Below are 6,781 nucleotides of genomic sequence, written 5' to 3'. Positions count from 1 at the left end.
AACTATTTCATGCAGCCAACTGAAAGTTGGCTGCATGAAAGCCCACTAGAGGGCGCTCCGGAGGCGTTCTTCCGATCGCCTCCGGCGCCCATAATAAACAAGGAAGGCCGCAATGAGCGGCCTTCCTTGTTTTGCTTAGATCGTCGCCATGGCGACGAGCGGAGTGACGTCATGGACGTCAGCCGACGTCCTGACGTCAGCCGCCTCCGATCCAGCCCTTAGCGCTGGCCGGAACTTTTTGTTCCGGCTGCGCAGGGCTCAGGCGGCTAGGGGGGCCCTCTTTCGCCGCTGCTCGCGGCGAATCGCCGCAGAGCGGCGGCGATCAGGCAGCACACGCGGCTGGCAAAGTGCCGGCTGCGTGTGCTGCACTTTATTTGATAAAAATCGGCCCAGCAGGGCCTGAGCGGCAGCCTCCGGCGGTGATGGACGAGCTGAGCTCGTCCATACCGCTCAGGAGGTTTTTAAATGACCTGAAGACAAAGATTGTTCACCATCTTGGTTTGGGGGAAGGATATAGAAAGCTGCCTCAGAGATTTAAGCTGTTTGTTTCCACAGTTAGGAAAATATGAAATGGAAATGGAAGACCACAGGCTCAGTTCAAGTTAAGGCTTGAAGTGGCAGACCAAGAAAAAGCTCGGATAGACAGAAGCGACGAATAGTGAGAACAGCCAGAGTCAACCCACAGACCAGCACCAAAGACCTACAACATCACTGGGAGAGCCCGTAATAAAACTCTGTGCCCTCTATACTACAAATGACGTGAGTGGAATATTTTAATAAAGTTTTAGAGATTTTAAACGGCATCATGCTATGAGAAGCTTCTGTTTGAGGTACTGGAGATACACCATTTGGGCATGTGCACCTGGATATGAAATGAATGCATAAAGAGACCAGGACCTGAAGTACTGGGGTACCCTGGAGGTGGGCGCTTATTGACCAGTCTAACAGTGGTCGCACTGTGTCTGGTGAGTGTGTTTTATATTGGTGATCTCTGGTGGTGGAAAAATCAGAAGATTGAAGCACTAGCACTTGGTTTGGACTTTGATCAGATCTTATGTGGAGATGTGCGATGGACTTTTATTATAAACATCTTGCTGCAGATGGAGTCGCTGCGCATCGTTCAACCGCTCGGCGCACTTTACACAAGGAGATGCTGTATGCAAAAGTTATGCAGAGGAAGCCTTTTCTCCGCCCACAGCACAAACAGGGCCGCTTGAGATATGCTAAACTACATTTGGGCAATCCAGCTTCATTTTGGAATAAGGTACTGTGGACTGATGAAACAAAATTTAGTTATTTGGGCATAACAAGTGGCATTATGCATAGAGGAAAAAGAACACAACATTCCAAGAAAAACACTGCTACCTACAGTAAAATATGGTGGTGGTTCCATTATGCTGTAGGGCTGTATGGCCAGTGCAGGGACTGGGAATCTTGTCAAAGTTGAGGGGCGCATGGATTCCACTCAGTATCAGCAGATTCTGGAGACCAATGTCCAGGAATCAGTGACAAAGCTGAAGCTGCGCGGGGGCTGGATCTTTCAACAAGACAACGACCCTAAACACTGCTCAAAATCCACTAAGGCATTCATGCAGAGGAACAAGTACAACATCCTGGATTGGCCATCTCAGTCCCCAGACCTGAATATAATTGAAAATCTGTGGTGTGAGTTAAAGAGAGCTGTCCATGCTCAGAAGCCATCAAAACTGAATGAACTAGAGATGTTTTGTAAAGAGGAATGATCCAAAATACCTTCAATCAGAATCCAGACTCTCATTGGAACCTACAGGAAGCGTTTAGAGGCTGTAATTTCTGCAGAAGGAGGATCTACTAAATATATTGATTTCATTTCATTTTTGTGGTGCCTAAATGTATGCACCTGCCTAATTTTGTTTAAACAATTATTGCACACTTTCTGTAAATCCAATAAACTTAATTTCACTTTTCAAATATCACTGTGTGTGTCTCCTATATGATATATTTAACTGACATTTTTTATCGTAACATTTAGAGTGGAAAATAATGACGATTAACAAGGTTGCCCAAACTTTCGCATCCCACTGTATATCCTCATAACCAAAAAGTGAGCGAAGACAAATATAAATTTCAATGGAAAACTGCAGCCATTCTTACACTGTATGGCAGGGTTTTCAAACTTTGCACAATTGGTCACTGGGTGACTGGGATTAATATTCAGAAAAGTGGGTGGAGCCTACAAAAAAACAATCTGAACTTCTGCTAAAGGATTTCTAATTACCTTGGTAGGAAGAGGTTCCTTAATGACACCATTTGTAGGAGAAACAAACTTCATTTAAAATGTAATTTTTGAGTATTTGGAATGTGCGTTTGTGGCTCCATGATGCATTTGATAGGACATATTCGATAGGACATTTCGACGGCGTCACACCTACAAAAGCCAATCAAAATTCACCTATTGATTTTCAGGGAGAATATTTCATTGCTGCCATTCTTGCACTGGTAATGGCACAAGCCTCAAACCTGGTACAGTTGATCATTGGGTGACTGGGGTTCACATTCAAAAAAGAGGGTGGAGCCACACACAGCCTATCAGATTTGTTTCATTTGAAGGCAAAATTTTGATGCCAAAGACCACAAAGCTCACAAACTTGGTCATTGAGTAATTCAGTAATTTAGGGTTAGAAAAAGTGGGCATCGCCAACACCAGCCAAATACATACCCAGGCAGCGCTGGCTCATCAGTGGGTGGATGCAAATACATATTTCACTGGGAAAATGTAAACTGCAGCCATTTTTACACTGTTTGTGGCAGGGTTCTCAAACTTTGCACAGTTTGTCACTGGGTGACTGGGATTAATATTCAGAAAAGTGGGTGGAGCCTACAAAAGCTAATCAAAATTCACCTATTGATTTTCAAGGGGAATATTTAAAGGGATACTGTAGGGGGGTCAGGGGAAAATGAGTTGAACTTACCCGGGGCTTCTAACGGTCCCCCGCAGACATCCTGTGTTGGCGCAGCCACTCACCGATGCTCCGGCCCCGCCTCCGGTTCACTTCTGGAATTTCTGACTTTAAAGTCTGAAAACCACTGCGCCTGCGTTGCCGTGTCCTCGATCCCGCTGATGTCATCAAGAGCGCACAGCGCAGGCCCAGTATGGTCTGTGCCTGCGCAGTACACTCCTGGTGACATCAGCGGGAGCGAGGACACGGGCGTGCAGGTGCAGTGGTTTTCTGACTTTAAAGTCAGAAATTCCAGAAGTGAACTGGAGGCGGGGTCGGAGCATCGGTGAGTGACTGCGCCAACACAGGATGTCTGCGGGGGACCATTAGAAGCCCCGGGTAAGTTCAGCTCATTTTCCCCTGACCCCCCTACAGTATCCCTTTAATTGCTGTCATTCTTGCACTGTTAATGGCACAAGCCTCAAGCCTGGTACAGTTGGTCATGGGGTGACTGGGGTTCAAATTCAGAAAAGGGTGGAGCTATGAACAGCCAGTCAAACTTGTTTCGTTTTAATGCAAATTATTCATGCCAAAGACCACAAAGCTCACAAACTTTAGTCATCGAGTAATTGTGTGTTAGGGTTAGAAAAAAGTGGGTGGGGCCAACACCAGTCAAATACATACTCGGGCAATGCTGAGTCATCAGTGGGCAGAGACAAATACACATTTCTCTGGGAAAATGTAAACTGCAGCCATTCCTACACTGTTAATGGCAGGGTTCTCAAACGTTGCACAGTTGGCCACTGGGTAACTGGGATAAATATTTAGAAAAGTGGTTGGAGCCACAAACAGTCAATCAGATTTGTTTCATTTCAGTTCAAATTATTGATGCCAAAGACCGCAAAGCTTACTAACTTGGTCATTGGGTAATTGTGTGTTAGAGTTAGAAAAAGTGGGCACAGCCAACACCAGCCAAATGCATACCCAGGCAATGCCAGATCATCAGCAGTGGGTGGAGACAAATACAAATTTTACTGGAAAAATGTAAACTGCAACCACTGTTAATGACAGGGTTCTCAAACTTTACAGTTAGTCACTGGGTGACTGGGATTAATATGCATAAAAGTGGGTGGAGCCTACAAAAAACAATCCAAAGTCACCTATTGATTTTCTATGGGAATATTTAATTGCTGCCATTCTTGCACGGTTAATGGCACAAGCCTCAAACCTGGTACGACTGGGGTTCAAATTCATAAGAGGGGGTGGAGCCACAAACAGCCAATCCAATTTGTTTCATGTCAATGCAAAATGTTGATGCCAAAGACCACAAACTTGGTCATTGAGTAATTGTCAGTTAGGGTTAGAAAAAGTGGGCACAGCCAAATACATACCCGGGCAACGCCGGCTCATCAGTGGGTGGAGACAAATACACATTTCACTAAGAAAATGTAAACAACAGTCATCCTTACACTATTAATGGCAGGGTTCTCAAACTTTGCACAGTTGGTCACTGGGTGACTGGGATTAATATTCAGAAAAGACAGTGGAGGCTACTGTGACAATCCAGCCCCGGGATCCCGTCTAAACGACGTTAAAAGACCAGTTGCTGGATCGTCAGAAGGTACTAATGTGACAGAGCGCGCCAATCCCATTGAATCTGCTCCCGTTACCGTTCAGGGAATTGTCACCTCCAATGGTTTGAAATACGGTGAACAGACTGACGCTAAGGATTGGTCGCAACGCTGCCGACAATATAATGTGACAACCACTCACCAATCCCGTATTACTAGGCCATGGTTGCCATGCAGGTCTTATGCACTAGAGACTTCTGGAGGAAAATTCACTGTTTGCGCAGTAAATGGTTAAGATTGGTTAGAGGTGCCAATACATGTACAATGCCAATTGTATGTACAATCAGTAAACTAAAACTATCGATTTTGCGCTGTAAATTGGGTTATTTCACTGCCACCACTCTTCCGGGTTGAGGAAGGAAAGAGACTCCCGCTAGCTATTCCTGGAAGGAAGAAAAAGGTTATTTACAACCTAACTAGCAAAACAACAATTTATAAGAACATAATAAAACAATGTGGTAGAATGACTCTCCAGAGGGCAGATTCATTGTAGCAACAATCAGATGACCAGGATTCCAATGAAGGATTGGCACCACATGGAGTATTGATAGCTCTGATACTTTATTTAAGACATAAAAGTGACAGGCAACCTGTTGCCTGTCACTTTTATGTCTTAAATAAAGTATCAGAGCTATCAATACTCCGTGTGGTGCCGATCCTTCATTGGAATTTTGGACTGTGACCCCTTGGTGCGGGGGAGAGGATCTGGGCACACAACTTTAAATTTGAGCCTGATGGTGGGTGCTCCCAGAATCATGTCTACAATCAGATGACCAGAACAGGCACAAGACTGAACGATAAAATAGTTAGTTTTATTCTAAAACAACATACACACAGTATACTTTAACCCACAGATACATATACAGTGGTGTGAAAAACTATTTGCCCCCTTCCTGATTTCTTATTCTTTTGCATGTTTGTCACACTTAAATGTTTCTGCTCATCAAAAACCGTTAACTATTAGTCAAAGATAACATAAATGAACACAAAATGCAGTTTTAAATGATGGTTTTTATTATTTAGTAAGAAAAAAAACTCAAAACCTACATGGCCCTGTGTGAAAAAGTGATTGCCCCCCTTATTAAAAAATAACTTAACTGTGGTTTATCACACCTGAGTTCAATTTCTGTAGTCAGCCCCAGGTCTAATTACTGCCACACCTGTTTCAACCAAGAAACCACTTAAATAGGAGATATCTGACACAGAGAAGTAGACCAAAAGCACCTCAAAAGCTAGACATCATGCCAAGATCCAAAGAAATTCAGGAACAAATGAGAACAAAAGTAATTGAGATCTATCAGTCTGATAAAGGTTATAAAGCCATTTCTAAAGCTTTGGGACTCCAGCGAACCACAGTGAGAGCCATTATCCACAAATGGCAAAAACATGGAACAGTGAAGAATCTTCCCAGTAGTGACCAGCCGACCAAAATTACCCCAAGAGCGCGGAGAAAACTCATCCGAGAGGCCGCAAAAGACCCCAGGACAACATCTAAAGAGCTGCAGGCCACACTTGCCTCAATTAAGGTCAGTGTTCACGACTCCACCATAAGAAAGAGACTGGGCAAAAACGGCCTGCATGGCAGATATCCAAGGCGCAAACCACTTTTAAGCAAAAAGAACATTAAGACCCGTCTCAATTTTGCTAAAAAACATCTCAATGATTGCCAAGACTTTTTGGAAAATACCTTGTGGACCGACGAGACAAAAGTTGAACTTTTTGGAAGGTGCGTATCCCATTACATCTGGTGTAGAAGTAACACAGCATTTCAGCAAAAGAACATCATACCAACCGTAAAATATGGTGGTGGTAGTGTGATGGTCTGGGGTTGTTTTGCTGCTTCAGGACCTGGAAGGCTTGCTGTGATAGATGGAACCATGAATTCTACTGTCTACCAAAAAATCCTGAAGGAGAATGTCCAGCCATCTGTTCGTCAACTCAAGCTGAAGCGATCTTGGGTGCTGCAGCAGGACAATGACCCAAAACACACCAGCAAATCCACCTCTGAATGGCTGAAGAAAAACAAAATGAAGACTTTGGAGTGGCCTAGTCAAAGTCCTGACCTGAATCCTATTGAGATGTTGTGGCATGACTTTAAAAAGGCGGTTCATGCTAGAAAACCCTCAAATAAAGCTGAATTACAACAATTCTGCAAAGATGAGTGGGCCAAAATTCCTCCAGAGCGCTGTAAAAGACTTGTTGCAAGTTATCGCAAACGCTTGATTGCAGTTA

Source organism: Hyperolius riggenbachi, chromosome 7, assembly GCF_040937935.1.
Source record: "Hyperolius riggenbachi isolate aHypRig1 chromosome 7, aHypRig1.pri, whole genome shotgun sequence".
Classification (NCBI taxonomy): Eukaryota; Metazoa; Chordata; class Amphibia; order Anura; family Hyperoliidae; genus Hyperolius; species Hyperolius riggenbachi.
This window is presented reverse-complemented; position numbering follows the sequence as displayed.